Raw genomic sequence first — 24,061 nt, forward strand, 5'->3', positions numbered from 1 at the left:
ACTAGTGGAGGTAAATCGCAGGTTGTGCCCTTATTGGTTCCCAGGTTCCCACATGGCTTTTACTCTTTCCCCAAAGGGACCCTTCTCCATGGTTATTACATCACCAAGCTGCTCCAACCCTTCCTCTGGTTATTACATCACTTGGCTGCTCCAACCAGGAATCGAACTCCCCACACTTAGTTCCAGAGCCCCCCAATGTGATTATTCCGCCAACTTGGATGTGCCCTGAGGGGCAAAACTGTGTAGGGTAAACTTTTTAAAGTGACTGGCCCCACCGCACTGCGGCCCCATACTCCAGAAACCCCACCTCCGGCCTGGCCCTACGGGTTAGTATACACCGCTTGGCCCTACACGTATGGAGGGATTTTTTGGAGAGGCACAGTACCACCATGCTGGTAAGAGGACTCGAACACGGAACCTCAGCCAGCAAATGCCAATGTCCTTACCACTAGAGCAAATAGACATCGGCTTTTCTTTTTCTTTTTTGTATGTTTGGTGGTGGATATTGTGGTGGTTGTTTGTAGCTTGAGATGTGATGGAGTTGATTGTCGTGATTTTTGTTAGCTGTTGATTGAATCTGGTGGTGGCGATTTTGTTGGTGGTGATGTCATGGTGGTGGAAGGTGGTAGTGGTTAGGTGGTGGTCATAGATGATTACATTGTTTGTAACCAAGAAATTGGCGTATATGATCAACCATTTAGTGTGACCTAAAAATTTAATAATATTTGACCAAGTAAATGGGACTCGAAATAATCTATGACATATAAATTTTTTATTTGTGACCTCAAAATAAATTGTGACATATTAAATTTTTTACTTGTGACCTTGAAATAATATGTGACCAATTAATTTGAAAATGTGTGCCAGTAAATAAATATGTGACCTATAATTGTGAATTTGTGACCATTAATCGTGTAACTACGACTTTATTATATTTAATTAATAAATATTTTCAATAAATTATATAGATACATGAATTTTGAATTTTTAAATGACTTACTTGATTTGTGTATTTGTGTAAACAATACACCTAATTTATGAATTTTTTCCCCCAAATGTTTAGGGGGATAATTAGCACAAAATATCTTTTAACCTTTGCCACTATTATGGAATACACCATTATCCTTTCATTTTGGTGGAAAACCCTCCAATATGACCTTTTTTTTGGTGTGGGGTGTGGGGTGTGGGATGGGGAGGCGGAATACAACATTTTCTTCCATTTTCTCAATAAAGCATATTCTTCCATTTATTTCATTTGAATTCTTTGGGATCAATTAAAAAGATGCACACGTGTTTATGAAAACTTAAATATGAATATGCATTCAAACCTTACTTAAAATTAAAAGTTGAGATAATGGAACACTTTATTTGACCATCGCATATGAATTATTGTGATGAAATTTAAAAGTGACATTTTTACTTTTAAAAAAAAAAGAAGGTCTTACACCAATTTCTTTGTATTCTAGTAAGTGTAATTTTACACACTTATTGGATATATAAATAAGCTCTATACTTGATTAAATGAGCGAATTTTTAATCACAATTTGTAATTGTTGCTATTATAGGACATAACCCCCCTCCCCCCCCCCCAATTGAAGGAGAATACAGTACAAAACAAAACAAAAAGGGGGGGCGGGGGGAAGAAAAAGGGACTAAAAATGTGAAAATTTGTGAAGTTGGAGATCAAATTGTATAAGTGCAAAAAGTTAAAGGACATAGGCTGCAAATTTTGAAGGATAATCGAGAGAAAAGTAGAAATTCGAGGACCAAAAGGAAGAAAATCAAAATTGAAGGACTTGACGATCAATTTTTCTCGGACTAAACTGGACAAAAAGAAAAAGAAAGAGCCCGCGCGCACTGGACCCCCTCACATTAGCAGAAGCCAAAATGCTTCTATGACGCACACGCCATGCTAAGGTCGTTTTTGCTATTTTTGCCAAATTTTGGGAGCTTTTTGGGACATGTTTTTAGGGCATTCATAAGTTATTTTTCAGCCACTTTCGCACCATTTTCTACATTTTTTGTTTATTATTCTTTCTCTCATTTTACATTCACATTTTGGGGAGAAAAAAGGCCAAGAACAAGGGCAGAAAGGAGGAGAAGAAACTCAAAGAGTTGAGAGATTTTGGAACAAAATCAATACATGCCATGCTCATTTCAAGTCCAACTGAATAGAGGGTTTTAGATTTTGTATTGTATTTTATCCATTATTCTCTCTAAAAGCTTTCAATGTATTTTCAAATCTTCTCTCTTTTATTTTAGGAAAAATTTGATAAGTAAGAGATTAAGCATGACATATTTTAAAAATAAGAAAATAAGTTTCAAATTTTAAAAATCAGATTTTTATTAAAATTTATTTATTGTCAAACTACTTAATTAAATATATTTAAGTCACACATTTATACAATTTGATCACAAATTAACAATTTAGTTAGTCACTTATTATTTTTTGATCACAAATCATAAATTTTATGTCACAAATTATTTTACGATCATAATTCAAAAAATTTGTAGACCACAATTTGTTCATTGGTCACAAATAAAAAAATTAATTAGTTACGAAATAATTTTTAGTCACAATTTATCAAATTATTGGTCACGACTTATTTTTGGATCATAAATCAAAAAATTTAAGGTCACAAATTGTGTTTATAGTCACAATTCAAAAAATTTGTATGTCACAATTTGTTTGTCGATCACAACTAAAAAATTTATACGTCAAGTTATTTATAAGTCAAAGATCACAAATATTATAAATCACATATTATTATTTTTTGGGTCACAGACTATTCTCGATCACAATTTATCTTTTTTAGTGGTCACATATTGTTTATTGGTCACAGGTTAACCAATTTAATGGTCACTATCAATAAAATAATCTGTGACCACCACCAATCCACCACCACCTCCAACAGCAGCACCACCACCACCACCATCGACAGCAACACCACCGTCTCAAACAAAAAATCGACTCTAACATTATCACCGCCACCGCCACAGCCACACCAACACTACTGTCATCGTCACAGCGCCACAACCATCACTACTACCATCTCACCATCACGGCAGACCAACCACAGAACCCCACAAAATCTACCACACAATCACAAATCTACCATGCCGCCCCATTCACTGCGTGAGCAACCACTGTTCCCACCACAACTCCGCACGCCTCCACCACCATCGCACATCACCACTCACCCAACTACCACATCATCACCGCACCTATAACAACCTAGTACAACAATACCCTATTACCATCGCAATCCACACTACACCACCACCCCCCCCCAACGAAACCATTGCATTTTCCCACTCCACCGCTTCACATCGTTGCCCTTCCAAATTCACCACCGTCGTGCAATCAACCCCTGTAGCACCTCCACTACTTCACAATGCGACGAATAGAGAGGCTGGACTGTTACAGATCGCTTCAGCCATTAGTGCGAAGGACCTACACCAACCATATCTTCACATCGCGATGAGGCTAGATTGGTATATCACCGGAGCTTGTAGCCTGGATAAGGGTTGATGTAGAGAGAGAGAGAGATACGACGGCGTCTTGGGGTAGAGAGAGAATGAAGAAATGTTTATAAAGATGATTAGGGTTTGTAATGTGTATATAATGGAGTATATTAGTAAAATATTTATTTTATAAAAATATTGATTAAAATAATATTTTTGATTATTGAAATATGAAACTTTGAATTTGATTTTACAAGGTTGAATAATTAAAGTATGATTTTGTGTAATTTCCACTTTATTTTATGTATAAAGTGGGCTAAGTTCTTGATGGGATGATTGATTTAGCTTAACCTAGCTTTTTTTTATTCCAGCACTGCTCTTTGATATTAAAATACTTATTTTCACATGTATTTACTATTGTATTTCATGTTATTTCATTTATTTGGCCAATAAATGTTTGTGTTAAGTGATTTGTGCATCTCTTGATAGAAGATTGTATATTTTAGACCAAAGAGTGGATACTTTAGGTTTTTGTTGGGAATAGAAACATACTCTTAACCTTAAATGACACATTGAGCTATTTCAAAAGCTAATGTTTGTGTTTTAATCGATATAAAGATATAATAATTTCAACTGATCAATTAGGGTTAATTTCATTCAAGAGAAATAATTGGCTAAAATTGAAAATTTGGGTCTAACATAATTTACTTGTAAAGAAATTAGTTAAGTGTCGATTAAATGAAATCATGAATCCCAACTACTTTATTCTCCCAATTCTCCACTTTAAGATTTGTTCGTTTTATAAGGTTTTTAGTTATTTTCTCATTTTCCAATTATAAAAATCCAAAAATTGTATGTTGTATTGATAGAATTAAATTGACTAGAGTACTTAATTAAAGTAAGTATTCACTGAGAGATCAACTTGGACTCATAAACCACTTTATTACTCGAACATAACCACCCGTGTACTTGCGGTATGTAATTTTCGCAAACATATTCTATTTGCAAGTATAGATAAGAATTAATGTCTTAATCTGTTATGGAGGCAAATGAAAATAAGATAACGAATATAAAAGTGACAAAATGATTGAAATGATTGTCTCAATAGAATGCATATACAACAATATTTAATAAAAATGTAAACTTTATCTTTTAAAAGAGACTAAGTCGTCATTGTTGTAATTGATATGCAATTACATCAATTAAAATAATTGGTATATCCTTATATTTACACATAAGCTAAATTTGACCAAAAAAGAAATATGAAATTCAACTTGTATGTCATTTTTTATTGAAAAAGTAACATATCGTGCCCTTGTTTGAGCCACATTATTTTGGAAAAAAATGTATTTTTGAATAGTGTGTTGATGAGAAATGTGTAGTTAAAAAATAAGAAAATTTTTGGATTTGCGTATAATATTTTTTTATTGAAGAATGTGTGGTTGAAAAGATATCAAATCACTGTCTAAAAATATATTTTTTCCAAATAATGTGAATCAAACGAGGCCTTTGTCATTTTTATTAAGGAGCTAAGGAATATCACTAATAAAATATATAATGTTTTTTTTTTAATAAAAAAGTAACATATCAGTTAAACTAACATTCTTATGGTATAATTAACTCTCAGTATCGTAAAAAGATAAAAGAAAAAATATCAAAAGAAAAGTGATACAATATATCAGACCCCTTATACGGGGCCATGTACCCAGGTCTATGGGCGAATCCCGAGTCCACCAAATAATATTTGCCTTAGGCAGGATGCGGAAAATCAATTTTTGAACTATGTATCGCACGTGCCAAAATGCATGAATCATGCACAGTCCCCGCGAAACAAGCAAGCACGAACGTAAAACACAAATTAAAATCACATGCTGCGAGAACATTTTGTGTCGGAATCCCCTTGCGGCCAATGAAATTTACACGTTCGTCCCATGGTAACATGGCCTTTACGTGAGTTCCATCAATAACGGATGCTTGTTTAAATTTGGAACATGGTGTTCCGCACTGTGGTTGTAGTTTCGGATCGAGTCTTATAACATGAGCTCTGAACTCGACAGCAGCTGTGAGCACATTCTTGAAGTAGTGTCCCACAGTTTCCAACGAATGATTGAATAGTGTTTGAACTTGTCTGTAGACTTTTCCATGCACTAGAATGCACAAAAACACACCAACTTGTTCGTAGACATCGACGTGCTACCCACTACATAGCCCGTAGTCGTCGCGAAGTATATGCGCAAACGTTTGCAGTTTTGGGGGATACATCCTGAACTCCGCATAACACAGCTCAAGGTTACACTTCATGGCATCGAGCATAAACATGTGTCCGTTTCCCGCAAATGGAAATCTTCTAATTCAACACCTCTACTCAAGATAAAAGTTTACCACATTCACTCATGGCATTTGACAGTACCAAAACCACTCGATAATGTCATGTTGCAGCTCTTCCAAAAAAATCCTCGTCCCCAAAATCGACTTCAGAATCATAGTATGGCATGAGCTCACAATTGAAATCTAAAAGTGCCATTCTACTTGGTGGTTTTTCCCACAGTTCATTGAGAATAGAAGTTATTCACATGTGTGCTTTTATAGATGGAGATCTAGTTAACACTTTCAATACAAAAATTATGAGAGCTGGTGGCAATACCGTAAGCACATTTTTTCAAGGAAAAAGATTCTGCCAGCTTTTCATGTGCTTGACAAATGAGCAGTGGATTCTTCAAGCTTTTGCAGGATTTTTGGCAGAAGTTAGTCACGCAAAGTAAAACGGGGGTGGGGCATTGGCATGCAATGAAACAGTTGTATGGATATGACTAAACTGCTACTAACAGTTAATATTCGGAAGCATAAAATGAAAAGTACTGCTAAAAATTGAACGAAATAAAATACACAAGCTTCGTACACAGACAACATGATTCCTAAAAATAACACAAACGTTGTTCCCACAAACGAGCTGTGATGGGGACATTTCTCGAGGACCTGTCTCACTTAGGCTAGGCCTTCCTGTATTCCCACTAGTTCCACTCAAGCCAACCATTTTCTCGGATGCATCTTCTTGCATTTGAAGTATTTTCCTATTACGCCGTAGGGATAGGAACGTGCACATCTAGAAGTACAAGTGCTTTTTTTTTTTTGTAGTCTGCCCGTCGCAAACAACTCCTTCATGCATGTCTTCGCATTGGGCACATCAAGATCGACCAACTTCTTGATTTTGGCTGCGACTTTCTCACTGGCAGAGGTGGCATGGTCGACAGAGTACGACAAATCCGTCGTGGAAATTTTTGATCTCTTCCCCTTTTTCGTTTCCCCCCGGACTTACGCTTATCACCACTTCTACGCCTGGACACATCCATACTCGCTGCTGCCTCCACTTTATCGGCCTCATCACTCGAACCACTGTCCTCGTCTCTCGTCGGAGCAGAATCGCGCATGTCTTCATATCCGCTATCTTCGAACATGGCGAACCCAGTTCTGCATAGTTTTGTTGGTGTGACAGCATATTTCTCGATGTCGAATGCTTCTTTGAATAGCACCTAGTAACTGTAAACCTCTCGACAGTCTTTGTCTTTGAACTCTTTGTACTCCTTGTTTTCCCGTTACGAAGGCCAAAAGCGAAGGATATGTAGGAACCCGAAAAAAAAAATGAAGTTAGGCTATTATTTTTTGTGTGACAACCTAGCACCACGTGCCTAGACCATGGACAAACCTTATGCTCGACATGTTTTCTAAGTAGGACGGAATTTAATATTGACCCTATGGTAAAATCTTATTAAGACTAGATTCGCGTATACGTTATTTTTTTCAAATGACCGAACTATAAATAAAATATGGTCTATAAATTTCTAAATGGGAATCTATGTTGTTCATTGATTTTGTTACTTTAATATGTTGTAGAGACCAACAACAACATATATATATATATATAGAGGTGTCAATGGGTTGAGTCGAGCCGACTCGGCCTGTAAAACACGAGCTCGGCTCGGGCTTGCCACGAGCCGAGCTTGGCCCGTACAAAAATGGATGAACTCAGCTCGGCCCACGAGCTCGTGGCTCGTGGGCCGAGCCTAGCCCGGCTCGCGAGTAAACGTCGTTTTTTCATTTTTTTTATTAAACAAATAGGTAAATTGGAAAATAAAAAAGTAATTTTAATTTTTAAATCGTGAATTATCAATTATATATAAAAAACTAGGTAAAAAATTTAAACCCTCCTCCTTTATCCAGGGTTGGGATCGGCTACTTAAATTTAGAGTAAGTGGAGTTAAAAATTGTGTTGTTTATTTGTTTGTGTACAATTTTTTAAAGAAAATTTAAAATAGTATTAAAAATTATATTTTCAAGCAACGCTGCACATCCACTTGCATATAATTTTCGAAGTAAATTCCTTCTAAAAATTGAAAGGATAATCGAATACCTTTTCAATTGTCTGAAGTCTTCATTTCGAAGATTATATAGAAGTCTTTCACTTCGAAAATTATATATAATCTTTGAAGTGAAAGACTTCTGACAATTGAAAGGGCAATCATTTGATTACCCTTTCAATTTTCAGAAGGAATTTATTTCGAAAATTATATGCGAAGGTACGCACAGCGTTGTTCGAGAGAAGAATTTAAAATGTTGATATATAATAGTAATAGTACCAAGTACTAACAAAAATTTAATTAAATTGGTGGAAAGAAATTTTTTTTCTTTTTTTCTTTTTAACTAAAAGAGAAAGAAAAAAATAAAAATGAAATCTTTATTTTTTTATTTTTCATTTTAAAATAGATAAATATAAACCCTCCATCTTTATCCGAGTTTGGGACCAGCTACATAAATTTTCAATAGGTGGAGTTAAAAATTGTACACGAACAATTTTTTGTAGCGTGTACAATTTTTTAAAGAAAATTAAAAGTAACGATAAGAAAAGAAAAGTTTCATCAATATAATTAAATCAAATATCATTTATTTGATGACATGCAATTTCAACATATTTATTTTGTAGTCGAAAATGAGTGTCCTGCCAATCCTTAACGTACATTAACGCTTCTAAAATATTTTCTTTCAGTCGGCTCCTGACCTTACTCAAAACTCTTTTACCTGCACTAAAAGCAGACTCCGAAGCAACAGTGCTAATCGGAGGTGTCAACAGTTCTTTTGCAATCGCAGATATAATTGGCCAACGTCGTTCATACCTTCGCCAGAATTCAATTACTTCGTCTAAACTTTTTTTAATTGTTTTATCTGTTGGCATATTCTGGTTGAAATAATCAATTAATTCAGCAAGCAATGCATTATGGCTTGAGCGCGTAGATGTTTGATGAAAATGAGATACAGATGGTGATGACATGGCAGTAGTAGTAGAAGAACACATTGCAGATGAATCATATCTATACGAATTAATATCTTGAAATAAATTAAATATTTTCGTATCTTCTTCTTCAATTTCAGTGGAAGGAGTAGGTGCAGATGATAACCCACTAATATAGGTACCCATTCGGTTCGTATATAATTCATACATTTCACATAATATTTGTTCTAAATTTCTATATGTGATAGGTGTATCAAATGTTAAGGCGTTTGAAATTTGATCAATTATATATTTAGTTCCCGATAAATTATCCATCACGCATGCTAAAGGAAATAACATAGGCAAATCTTCCCAATATTTTCTAAATTTTAATTCCATAGCAATTATTATTTCGCTAAAATCAGGGTCATTTCCGTATTTATGAAATGTTCTTGCAATTATATAAAGACCTTCAAATACCATACAATTGGTGGGATAGTAAACGCCCGATAAAATTTTAGTGGTTTCATAAAAAAATATAAAAAAATCTTTTAACTTTCAAAACTATTTGCCAATTACGTTCAGTCAATATACCCTCGTCATCACTTTTAACATGTCTATTGTTATAAAAGTCAGTTATTAAATGTTCAAAACCTTCACATGACTTTAATAACAAGTAAGTAGAATTCCACCCATGACCTACGTTGCTAACAAATGTTTTAACATTTTGCACTCATATTTCAACACAATAATTCTCAAATACTTGTTTTCTACTTGGAGAGATTGTGATATATATTAGTGCGTTCCTAATATTTTGAAATTCATCATTTATATGTTTTAAACCATTTTGGACAATTAAATTCAAAATATGACATACACAACGAATATGAAACAAATACCTACCAAAATCAGGTTACAGTACCCTATGCAATTTATCGGCAACTACTTTATTAACATTAGCATTATCGAAAGTAAATGAACGAATTTTACCTTCGCAATAATATTCTCTAACAATATTAATAATAGCATTAAATATATTATTAGCGTTGTCAGGAAACTCAATAATTTTAAAAACAATAATTTTTTTATGCATGCACCAAAGTGAGTCTATATAATGTGCAGTTGTAGCTATATATGCTCTTTTATTAATCACTTTTCATATATCCGAAGTTAAAGATATGACACCCTCATATTTTTACAAATCCATAATTTATTGTTGTTTTGTTGAAGTAAAGTATTGTATTGTATCGGAACGAAGAGTGTTTCGACTTACTCCAATGTACCTTGGCTGTAGATATTCTTTCACATACGAGACATAGTGTTGGTTGTCAATTAATGCCAAAGGCAACTCAGCACCAGCAACAAGTTTAACCATTCCGGTTCAAGTTTTCTCCTTTGAATTGTATGAAATTTCAATAAATATAGTGAGAAATGAGAAATGAGAAATGAGAATTGGATATTGTATAAATTGTATATAAAAATTACACAACTATTAACAAAACACAAGAGAGTTGAGAGAAAGATAATTGAGAGTGAATTGTAGAAAATTTTGTGGCTGAATGCCACTATTTATAGAAGAAGAAAAGAAAAGAAAAATTTAAGGACCAAAATGGTCACTGAAAAAATTCAGTGACCGTTAACGGTCAAAAAATTAAAATAAAAATTAAAAATAATTCAGGGACCGAAACGGTTACTTTCGAAAACGAGCTCGCTGCAAGTGGCTCATTTTTTGTGCTAGCCGAGCCCGAATCGGCCCACTCGGCTCGCGCTTGAGCTCGTGTTTTTATGAGCCCGAGCTGCACACGAGCTTCGTTTTCGCGAGTTGAGCGGGCGAGGGTACGAGCCGCTCGGCCCATTTGCCACCCTATATACTATACATAGGAAATATATATATTATTGGTAGATAAAATAAATCTTTTAAAACTTTCCAATACACATACACGTTTTTTTATGGTCCCTATATAGTCAAGTTTGAATTTGTATCATTTCTATATATTTGAAACTTGGAATCAAGTCAATTTGATGTTAGTAAAATTTTATATGTCACTTTAAGTAAACATAGTGTTGCTGTTTTTTGAAAATTCAAATTTCTGCCATTGAACATAAAAATTCGTAACTCAATTCTTACTCGGGATTTTTGGACAAAACCAGTGGGATTCAATAGCCTCATGGATTAGCTACTGATTAAACTCAAAATCATGTCAATCCAATATCTATGGAATTTTATATGACACCTTAAGTATGCTGTGTTGGGTTACTTTACTTCCCAATTCGAGTCGCAGCGAGATTTTGAAAAATATTTTAATATCTTGTATAATGCCGATGGAAGCCGATTTTTGGATATGACATGTTGTAAGAAGTTTCCTACCTTAAAATAAAATTTCATGAAGTTTCGGGGTCGATAGCTATGCAAACGAATTTATTTTGTCACATACCATACGAGATAGAAAAGAAACAGCATTGTTTTTAGTTTTAGCGGGATTTTGGAAAAATATTTTAACATCTTATATGTCGCCGACGAAAGCCGAATTTTGGATATGCTATATTATAAGAAGTTCCCTACTTTCCCTTAAAGTTTCGTGAAATTTCGACCTAGATTACTATATAGACGAGTTTATTTTAAAACTTACTGCGCAAAAATGGGAAGTCAAACAACAACATTTATTTTTAAATTCTTGCCTAGAATTTCACGTAACAAAAATGTATTTATGCATGGATGTCACCTGAAGACATTAGGAATTAGTTTCTTTTGTATTGAGTTATGTTGTCATTTATTGTTCTTTTAAATTTTTTTTTAAAAATTAAATCTTTATAATTTCCTCTAAAAGTTTAGCTATATATTTTTTTAAGTTTACGACTAAAAGTATAATTAATCTTGCGACGTTCCGATCCTTAGGTCGGGGCGTTACGGGACAACTTTAAAATTATGCAACCGGGCATGGGAAATGTACGAAAGCAGTGATGCAAAATAAAAGACTTTTTCGTCCGCTGGCTTTAAATAAACAGTTTGCAATGACCCTAATGTTTGCTTAATGTCATACTTAAGTTCTCAACTGTCTTCAGTGTTTTTTTTTTTTACTCGCACGAGCTCCAATAATTATGCATATTGTGTATGATAACAATGTCTGTCCAAATAATTTGCATCCATTTTAGTGTTTCTTAGTTTTAGGCAAACCATTGGGCATCATATGCATTACATCCAACGCAACCATTTTAGTCTTTGTTAGTCGAACATGTATATATGAAACCAATTAGTTTGTGGAACAATTCGATCCATTCATGGAAAAAAAATTTGACCATGATTTCTGACCGCGAGCAATGAGAATTGCATGTATGTTGTTTTAGAATGTACTCTTTACATCTAACTACAAATAATTTTTCGCCTTGTGGACTAAAAAATATACCGTTGCTAACAACGTAAACCAAACTATCCTGCCCCGAACATTCAATTTCATCCATTTGTTTTCATAACGAGCTAGAAAAGACAACGACATGCGTGAATCAGTACATTACCTTGATCTTTCGTGCCCACCACTCATCCGAGGCAGAAATTCATAACGAGCTAGAAAAGACAACGACATGCGTGAATCAGTACATTACCTTGATCTTTCGTGCCCACCACTCATCCGAGGCAGAAATTGTCCCGGTTGCAGAGATGTATTGGACACCGGTGCTATTGATTAATTCCTGGAGCCATTTGTACTTCTGTCGTAGAGAATCCCAATGGTTCTGAAGCTGCTGCTTGCTCCAATTATGGCCGGAGTTGGAGTTGAACAAGTGGACGATTGTGTTCCACCCGTGTTTGGTGAAGCATTTTCCGCTACGGTGACCGTCCGCAGCCTCACATGCGGCAACAAAAATTCAATTCTCACGTGGATTCCATTGGGCGTTCTTTCGGGACGATGCGTGCTTATTGATTGGACAGCTGCTGGAAGGGGAGGATGTCACCTGGAAGCCAATGTGCCGGAACAAATCGTACGCAGCACTTGTTTATAGTCCGGCAATTACAAAGAAAACAAGAAGAAATAAAGCACGCGAAACGGGCTGGAGGCGTAAATCGGGAAATAGGAAAGTGGGTAGAAATAAAAAAAAGATTGCCCACTTCGCCTGCACGCAGAGGAGGTATGGAATTACTGTTGGGAAGTAAGGATCCATGATGTGTGCGTGGTTCAACAAGTCCGGCTGAGAAGCTGCTCGACGTAGGCGACGGGAGTGCTGCAGCTTCTGATGTGTGTCGTATGTGCAGGCAAGAGCTGTTTGTTTCCAATCAAGGTTGTCGAAGTGTATGCCGGAAGAAAATCTCTGTAGCCGTTGTAGAAGGAGAGCTGAAGACTGCTTCACTGGTTTTCTTCTTTTTCTCACACTTGAACGGAGTGATTTTGGGAGAAAGTGGGTCAGTAGTTCAAAGTTTTGGGGTAACGTGCGGCTGTAAATGAGGAGGGCAATTGTGGAATTTGGAAGAAAAATGCCTATTTTTATGTCAGAGAAGTGCTTAGAAAGGCCACAGAAATTATGCATTCCGACGATCCATTTTCCACTAAATAGCCGGTCCAAACAGACGCTTAATTAGTTTAAGAGTATGGATATAATATTTTACTTTTTTGGGCAATGGGTGTAATTTTCCCAAAAAATTTACACTAAGCCTCTGTTTATCACTTTTTAAAGAGTTTTTGAGGGAAAATGATTTTTTGAATAGTGACTTTTGGAGTGTGAAATTGAAATGTTAGAAAAAAAATTTGAACTTAAGAATAAATATTTTATTGTATGAATGTATGACTGAAAATGCTTTTTGAGAAAGAGTTGAACAAATAGGGGCTGAATTCCTTAGGAGTCTTCAACGTTTCCTAAGTGGCAGTCATGTTACCAACATTTTATCTTTAACCATTCTAGATTTTTATCAGATATTGTCTATTAAAACACACATAGACTTTCATGTGACATGCACATAATGTCTAGAATTTTATTGTTTTAACCAAGCATCACGTGCGTATCTTGTGGATATATAACGTCTAAATAGACATTTGGGGAATTTATCCAAAAATTAGGGACGTTTAGTTTATTGCTTTAAGTTTTGTAAAACACTCGAAACTTGTACAATTTGATATTTTAAAAACAAAATTAAATTTATAACATAAAACTCAAAAAATATTTTTGGACACTCAAAACATGGGACATAAAAGTAATATAATTCCTCCTTCTTCCCCAAATCCTACACCTTGCCCACCCCCTTCCACCACCACCACTGTCATCGCCACCGCCACATTACACCTTGTTCTGGCTAGGTCATGTGTCAATTCCTCTAATTTAGCATGACAATGTGCAAAACTAAATTCCATAGAATACTATAATTTTGAATGGTATACTTAATTAACATTATTCAGGAGATCAATTTTCTTTTATATACCAATGAATGAGATAAATTATTATTGTTAGAATTAGGGTGTGACTCGAATTCTTTGTTGAAAAATAATTGAGAATTCTAATTAAAACGCACATTAAGAACAATTCTATTTGGAATGCTATTGTGAAATCTTATTCAAGTTTACTTGACGAATTCTAGTTGAAGTTCTATTTGAATGTCCAATTGAGAGTTGAAATTTGTATTGGACTTGAAGATGATATTGAGATCAAAAAATCATTTCTTGCATTCTACTTCAACTATGACTCTACTATCAGGGCTTGAATGTCCCCTATTTACTCTCTATATATAATTTGCTCTTCATTATGATTTAGAAGAAGTTAGAAAATTTGTAAACACAAAATCTTTGTATTATTTATCTATATTATAATAAAATTTCAATTCTCTGCAAAAAATTTTGTTCTTATATTTTTGTAATCAATGACTTCATATTATGATTATAATATTTTATTCTCCAACAGTTTGATATTGGATTAATCCGATATCATCTTCATTTGACAACAGTGATTGTCAATAGTAGGCATTTATTTGTATTAGGAAACTATTGCCCAACTAGGGTTAGAAAGGTCCACTTAAAAATTTTATAGGAAACGGTTAATTTAGTGCTCTAGCCAAATCATGTACGTATTTTGTTCACGAAAACCATTAAAAAAATGATAACATAAGGACTAATAATTAGAAAGACAAACGATCGTTGTATCTAATTATTGGACTAGTGATGGCAAAATTCGAAATTTTGAAAATGTAAAAAAAAAAAAAAAAAAAAAAGGGGGGGGGGGGGGGGGGCCCCCCCCCAACCCCCTCCAATCGGACATTTAATGGAGGTAAGGAAGTAGCTTGGTAGGCAAGCAAGATGTAATTAAATAATGAAAGTTCCAATTAAGTCCTTCAAGCTTCCAAACATTGTATTTAGTTCTCAAAACTTGTGAACCATTTTTGATTGCTCCCATACGTCTTTCAATTGATCAATTGTGACTTGGATGATCATCAATTGCTCCGAATCAATTCAAATTTAACTCCACACTTTTCATGCCAATTGCATCAACATGCATTCAACTTAAGGATTTATCGACAAATTAACATATTCATGCCTAAATTAGGTAAATATTCGATCAATTAATCATAAATAACTACAGAAGCCAGTAATAAGTGCATCAATCTCCATGAACCAAAAATAAGTAAACTTAAAGAGCAAACACTCATATTACCAATTTAATAAAAATCACACATTCTTACATAATCATTGAATCCAACTCAAACTTCAATTTACTAGAAATAAAATACAACTACTTTAGGGTCCATCTCCATTCTCACAAACATGTTAATTCCGCCAAGAAATGGGCCTCATCACGAAACACTCCACAATGTATGCTTCAATTTGGTTCAATAGAGAAAATAAAGCCCAAAGTTGAGAACAACGAAATATTCGCTTCTTTGATTTGCATCAAGTTGGCGTTTGGGTAGGGCCATTTTAAACTCGAAAGCTCTTAGAAGAAGTTAAGATTCTATTTTTGTTATATAATGTAGCATTTAGTTGCAGTCACATAAGTTTTTGTTAGCTCAAGTTTTGAACTTTCCTAAAAAAGTTCTACATTGCGCTTAGACGGAAGCTAAAATCCCTATTAAACTACACTACACTACACTACACTACACATCAATATATAAAATAAACATTTTGACCACAATAGGATGTCCCAGCTTAATGGTTTGGTGACCATTGAAATAATTAATCCCCAACTTTGACAAAATTTCCCATTTGTCTCACTGTTTAATAAGCCTTTCACGCATTATCCTTTTCACCAAATGGGACAAGTCACTGATTAGTTGGAACATGGGTCAATCATTCTCACTTAACCTATGCTCACTCTCATATACTTATAAGGTTAAATTGTCACTAACATCAGAAAAGCTAGCAATTCAAAGGAGAAATTTACAAAATGGAGTCGCAGAATTACATGCCCCACCACTGTATTAACGCAACCGATGTAGCGGCGATGGGCATACCCCTTGTTTTATAAATTAACTGATCATCGAGCCATACAGAGGTTAACATTTTCTTCCAACATTAACTGATCATCGTTACGTCATTCAGGTTTTTGCAGGATTCTGTCTGTTATGTTTTCCTAGAAGTATTTATAAATTCCCTTTCAACTTAATATACATTCGATATATTAGTTGAACGCTACAAGTTTAGTTGAAAAAAAAAAAATAAAGTGTAGTGATAATTTCCAGCAAACACCAAGTTCAAAATGTATCTGAAATATTTATATTATAATAAAAAATCAAAAATAAAAAAATTCTCATGTTTTGTGATGTAAACAAAACTTCAATTTTATGCTTTTAGATGAAGTGTTTGAGCACTTTAGAATGTCCCAGTTGACACTCCCAAACTTATGCAAGAGCACCAGTATTGGTTTGTTGAGCGACTCCTTGTTTTTCTTTAATTTGCTTGCCTCCATTTGAATCCAACAAAGTAGAATGGAGAAATAGCCATGCTTTGACCATTCTCTTAGGAGGTTTGCATGAATTATTATTTGTTACTACAAAAGAACAACAAGAGAGTTAATTACTTTAGACATATAATGGAGCAAAAGAGTTTCAACTTTATTACTGCACATCTTACACGACTCATTGATGCTTCGACTTATGCATACACGTGTCAAAAATACCATCTACACTCAAATGTCGTTAATTATTTTGTCAAAGAGCAACATGTTGATGCATCAATTGATTTTAGCACGTCAGGCATGTCAGTTTTATGATTTAGCTCCACATTCAAGCCTAAAAGCTTAAACAAAACCAATCCGATCTCCCTAAATTAATCACACTCAATGCAGGTTAACAATAGATAAATGGTTGGGGCAGACTACTGAACATATGGTGTGAACCTTGAAAAGTACATAGACAAGAGTGAGTTGCAGCTAATAGTCAAACCAAAAATTTTAACTCTAATACTCAAGTCCATGTCAGAAAAACCCATACCAAATTCATGTCCAAACTCCATCAATTCCAAACATTTAAATGAAGATATCCAAACTAAAGAAAATTCTGCCTTAGATTGAGGTTCAAGCCATTGTACCTTAAAAGTTCAGGAGCAATTGAGAACAAAGAAATGAACTTCGCCTAATTCGCATCAAATTTTGCAAGTTGAGGTGCTAAGATGATGTTTTGAACTTTGCCTAATTCGCTCCAAACGAGTGACAGCCACCTGCAGGCACCAAGCCTGCACACGATGCACTTTTAGTTCCCCCTTTGTCCAATCAAAATCAAGTCCATTAAATATGAAAATTTTCAAGCATGATTATATGGACACGATGTTCAAAGAAATTCATGAAAACAGGTGTCAATGTATTAGGACTTAATATGCTCAAACTGATATAAAAATGTTCAAGAACTAGTATGCTTGCACTTTTCTTTTATAAAGGGATCAAAGGATTTCACGTCTCTCCTCCAATAGGTGGTTCAAACCCAGGTTATTTGACTAGTAATTAAGGTTTCACTCTTGCCACTTGAGTTAGACCTTGTCCTTGTGTGCTTGCATTTTTTAGCCCTCCTTCCATGCCCCAAACCAACTCCAAGTGATACAAAATTTAGACGTGGACTTAATGAACTTTAGACCATGGGATGCTACCGACAAATCACAAAAACGGATGACAATGAAATTAAATGCTAATCACGCCAAAATGCATAGTAGAAATAAGGATAATTACCAATAAAATCAATGTTTATCAAAAGCAAAAGTAAAAGGGGATATAGAATTAATGCATCGTATTTATCACTTGTTTAAAGTTATTGAAGAGTCAAGATCTGTTGTCTCATTTTGTTGTGCATCTAATTAATTCTTGACATGTCATCAAGAATTAATATATTATATCAAATTTACCCTCCTTAACTTCACCATTAACCAACTAAATTAATGATGTGTCAAGAATTAATTGGATAGACAGCAAAATTGAACAGCAAATCTTGACTCGTTATTAGGCTGATTTTGATGCAATGAACATTCAAGGTGGCTCGAGTTGGAGATTGGAAGTTTCTTTGTTTATAATTTCCAACTTGGCAAGATATGTCCTTAGCACTCCAAATTTTTGCTTAACCTTTTTCCCGAAATTTGACTCCACCAATTCTACCAAAGTTTGCGCTTGGTGTAAGATTTTCACTTATTGTCTTCAACTCCAATTTACATGTGTCACCCCGAGTTCCTTCGGTTTCGTTAATTTTAAAGCAGTATTCAAAATCACACAATGGAGTAGGTGCTGTGAACATTTTGAAAACGACTCATTCCTCGTGAACTCTTAAGCTCAATTCATCATTTTCAACGTCTGTCAGTGTTCGAATAGTTGCTAAAAATGGTCAACCCAACATCAGTTGCATGATATTATCTTCTTCTATGTCTAAGGATGGAAATAATCCCATCCCTCTTGGACCCACCCCAGATGGAGAAAATCTTCCATGTGGTGGTCGCACCACCTCCCTATCACGGTGCGGCACCTCGTCGAGTGGCCCACAACACACTCTCGAGGTGTGTGGGCCACCCGTCGAGGTGGCACTTTGACATTGGGCGATCGCACCGTCCACGTGTTGCGACTACCCCATGGAAGATTTTCTCCCCTAAATGGGGCTGGGGTTTCCTAAAAGATAACTATTGCACTTGTAACATACGTAGTGGTAGTATACCTTCTCAACATATATTTAGATACATCCTATGTTAGTTATTGGAGGCAACAAATCTTGCTATCAAATAATTTTTTAAGTTTATTATTAAACTTATTTGTTTAAAATACTGTAGAAGAATAACATATGTAAAATGTTAATGGAATTATATTATCAATGTGCTTATAAACTCCATGAACAAATCCCTTATAAAAATTTTAGTACAGTTTTAGTATCGCCAAATATTATAACAAGTGATGATGTATTGATTAGCTTAGCAATGGACGATTATTACCTGAATAATATTATCTACTACAAGTCTAGGTGGTAGTGGGGGTCACGTTTTATTATTTCGTAATCTGAAATTGTACAACCAAGATACAAAAAACTTTACATAAAACCTAAACCACAGCATCTGGTGAAGATCTTTCATAGGCTTAGACCAAAAGCCCCAAATAACATCATCGAGACACCGAAACTCAACCGCGAGCCCTCATAGTCCCAAAACCACAGAGTGACTTCAATGGGACACAAAATGGACAAACCACTTTGACAATGATTCACTCACACAGAGAAGAATCACACAAGGAATTGAATATCACAAAGATAATCCCCAAATGATCTCACACAGAGAAGCAGAAAAAGCTCGAAGTCAGAAAGCCCTTATGAAGGTTCCAGAAAACGACTCATAGAAAAGAGAAAGAAAAATGATGACCTCTAACCCTAGGTGAAAGAGAAAGATCTAATTTATAGTAAAAACCATCAGCCATTAGATCAGTGGGTCGATCCAACGGTCCCAGAGCAACTTGGGTAATGGGCTGGTTATTGGGCTCGGTTAAGTGGGTCATCTAAGTATCAAGAGAGTGGTTAATCTACTCTTTTCTTTTTGGGCCTGAATTTTATCATCATTGCATATGTTGGACTGATCATTGGTATTACAGCCTAACAGATCTCCACCTTGATGCCAGTGATCATACAAGAAGCCTAATAAATGTAAAACACAATTTATATCTCATTCCCAAGAATGCAGCTTCCAAAGTACTTCCAACAAGCATCAAATTCAGCACCTGTACAGAACCAAAAATTTAACCAACATCAATGTTCAAAATTTGTAAACAAGACTTAAACTTGTTTAAAGGTATTACCTTAGTCCCTACATCAACTGGATTAAACTGAGTTGCAATTTTCTCAAGTAAAATAAGTTCTTTAGAAATAACATTTCTAATAAAATGCAACTTAACATCAATATGTTTGGTTCTTTCATGAAAAACAGGGTTTTTACATAGTTGAATTGCACTTTGACTGTCTGAATATAAAATAACAGGGTTACTTAATTCATTTATTTCAGATAACAAGCCTTTAAGCCATAAGTCTTCTTTTATTGTTTCAGTTGCAGCAATATAATCAACTTCAAGTAGATAAAGCAACAATAGGTTGTAGTTGAGATTTTCAACTAATACATGTATTACACAAAGTAAACATATAAGCAGTAGTAGATTTCCTATTGTCTCTATTTCCGGCAAAATCTGAATCTACAAAACCCTTAAGTACAACACCTTCATTACAGGCACTAAAAACCAAACCAATATGTGAAGATCCTTTCAAATATCTCAACAGCCATTTTAGAGCAACCCAATGTTCTGGTCCTGGATTGGCCATAAATCTACTCAGTGTGCTAATGAAATGAGCTACATCAGGCCTACTATATACTATAGTATACATGACAAATCCTACTACATTAGCATAGGGTACATTTTCCATTTGTCTAATGTCAGATTCATCTACAGGACATTGCTCTTTACAAGTTTAAAATGGCTGGCCAATGGAAGTGGAAACAGATTTAGAATTATGCATGTCAAACTTAGTCAACATTTTTTCAATATATGCAGTTTGCTTCAAGTACAATAACCTATGGTGCCTTTTCCTAGTGATTTCCATTCCTAAAATTCTCTTTGCATATCCTAGGTCTTTTATTTCAAATTCAGTACTTAGAGATCGTTTTATCTTATTAATAACATGCATATTCTGACCAATCAGCAACATATCATATCATCCACATAAAGAAGTATAAAAGCAACAATATCATTTTCATCATTTCTTTAAAATAAAGACAATGATCAAATTCACTTCTTATGAAACCAATAGTAGATACAAAATTATCAAACCTTTTGTACCATTGTCGTGGAGATTAATTCAAACCATATAATGATCTTTTTAACAAGCACACATGATCAGATTTAGATTCATCAATAAAACCAGGTGGTTGTCTTATATAAATCACTTCATTAAGGTCACCATGCAAGAAGGCAGTTTTCACGTCCATTTATTCAAGTTCAAGATCATAATGAGCAACAAAAGCAAGCATAACTCTAATTGTAGTGTACTTTATCACAAGAGAAAATATCTCATTATAATCTATGCCCTCTTTTTGCGTAAATCCTTTAGCTACAAATCTAGCCTTAAATCTTATGGACATCTTTTCAGTATTTTCCTCCTTAACACTAAAAATCCACTTGCAATCAACAAGGGTCTTACCTGCAGGTTTAGGAACTAAAGTCGAAGTCTCATTTTTCGTTAAGGAGTCAATCTCATCTATCATACTAGTATGCCAATTCTTAGATTGCTTACAGCTCATAGCCTCTTCATAAGATTTTGGTTCTTTAAACACTAAGTCTTGATAGGACAAAACAGCAAGTGAAAGGTAATCTCCATACCTAACATGCTCTCTTACTTCTCTCCTAGTCCTATCTCTAACTAATTGGTAATCCCTCAATTCATCAGGCTGACTTTCCAAATTTTCTTGAACACTCTCCTCTTCATTTTCCTGAGGACCAGAAGCTATTTCAGCTTCTTTTTCCACCTGTTCATTACCAACAGGTTTAGTAGGTAAGTCAAGCTCTACCCGCAACTTGGTATTATCATAATTTTCATCACCAGATAGCCCTTTTGGCTCCTTATTTTCTAAACAAGGCATTTTTTACTTATCAAATGTAACATCTCTGCTGGTGATGATTCTAAAACCTTTTATCTCTTTACTCCAAAGCCTATAACCTTTAACCCCATCAAGATATCCCAAGAAAACACATTTCTGGGCTCTAGGTTCTAGTTTCTCTATACTCTGATGGGAATAGATAGCACAACCAAAGATTCTTAAATGGGAATAATCAAGGACATGTCCTGTCCATAACTTTTCAGGGGTTTTATCCCCTAGAGCACTTGAGAGGGTCCTATTAACAATATATGAAGCTGTCATTACAACTTCACCCCATAAAACCTTAGGAACTCCTAAGCCTATCAACATGCACCTAACCTTATCTAACAAGGTTCTATTCATCCTCTCAGCCATTCCATTCTGCTGAGGTGTATAAGGTACTGTTTTATGCCTTTTAATCCCAGCATCTTTACACAACTGATCAAATTCAGCATTGTAAACTAAGACCATTATCTGTCATAAGGACCTTAATTTTCTTCCCAGTTTCATTTTTCACCAGAATCTTCCAAGTTCTAAATTTCTCAAATGTTTCAGATTTATGTTTCAACAAGTAAACCCAAACCTTCCTAGAATAGTCATCAATCAAGGACAAGAAATATCTATTTCCTCCTTGAGTGATAGTGGATGTATATACTCAAGGATAGAGGGGGTTCTATGTTTTCCTGTGTTAAAATGCAGCCTATGCTGCTTGCCTAAAGCGCAATTTTCACAAAAAGACACCTTAGATATAAAGTCTTTTCCAAACACACCTTTCTTATAAAGGATGTGTAGGCACTTTTCACCTACATGGGCCAATCTCTTGTGCCATTTTAAGGTGTCATTAACTTCAATACTAGAAGACTCACCTATGTGATCAAACACTGTACTAGCTTTGATCACATAAATCCCGTTTCTTTTAACACCTTTAAAAATAACAAGTGATCCTTTTATCACCTTCAAAAAACCATCTCCTGTTTTTCCTTGCAGCTCCATATCATCCAGATTTCCCATGGAAATCAGGTTCCTATTTAATTCAGGGACATACCTCACCCTTTCAAGGGTGTAAATGTATCCATTATCAAATTTCAAAGTGACATTCCCAACTCCCTCAACTCTGCAGGCTATATTATTGTCCACAACCACTTCTCTTTCATCAATTTTCTTAAAATTTTCTAAATATGCCTTCTTAGAGGTCATATGGAAGGTACAACCAGAATCCAAGATCCATTCTTGGTTTTGGTTCTCATCAACAATATTTGCAGAGTTAGGTAAATTTTCAGTCACAGCATATACATCAACTGTGGCAGAACCTTCAGATTCCACCACATTACCTTCATCTACACCCTTACCTTTCTGTTCATTTTTCTTCTTATAACAGTCTTTTATAAAATGACTAGATTTCCCACACCCATAACACTTTTTAGTCCTAGTCCTTGACTTGGACCTGTCTCTACTCTTAAACTTTCTCCTATTGTTGTTTTCCTGATTATTATGGCTTTCCTGAGTACCACTAGATCTACTTAAAGTCCTCTCTCTTGCAAACAAGTTTTCATGGCCACTATTACCTCTCTCAGATTTACGTTCAAGTTCCTTACTCCTTAAAAAATCTATGACAATATCAGGTGTAAGAGTATCTCTACCATACTTAATGGCGACTTTAGCCTCTTTGTAGGCATCAGATATAGCATTAAGTAGCACTACAACCTTATACTCATTAGAAACTATCTCACCTGTATTAATAATGTCTTGAACTAACTTATTAAAAATGTTTAAGCTACCTTCTAAGTCTCTAGTAGGGTCTATCCTAAAGTTGAAAAAATTCTCTAACAGAAACAACTTATTAGGCAGAGACTTAGGCAGGTAAAGTTTCTCTAATTCATCCCATGGGGCCTTAACAGTATCATGTTTTCTTACTTTTCTTAAAATTTAATCAGACGAATGTAAAATAATGGAGGTATAAGCAAGTTCATCAGATTCTTCCTTTTGATCATCTGTCATGGTATCAAGAAATTCATCTGTTATTGCTTTGGAAACTTTTTACTGAACTAAAACACCTCGCATTTTTTGTTGCCAAATGAGAAAATCCCCTTTTTCCATCAAAAACACAAAGTTCAAAAGATACTTTTGTCATGTTTTACTATTGAAAAACTAACACACAGTATTTCCAAAAATTAAAATAAGACAGATGATCAACTTTTGAAAATCTATTGAATTTGACCTTCGCAAAAAAGATGTTTTAGATCACAGAAGAACAAAATGCAATCAGATGAATAAGTCACAATTATTCCTC

This window comes from Olea europaea, chromosome 10 (genome assembly GCF_002742605.1).
Source record: "Olea europaea var. sylvestris chromosome 10, O_europaea_v1, whole genome shotgun sequence".
In the NCBI taxonomy this organism is placed as follows: Eukaryota; Viridiplantae; Streptophyta; class Magnoliopsida; order Lamiales; family Oleaceae; genus Olea; species Olea europaea.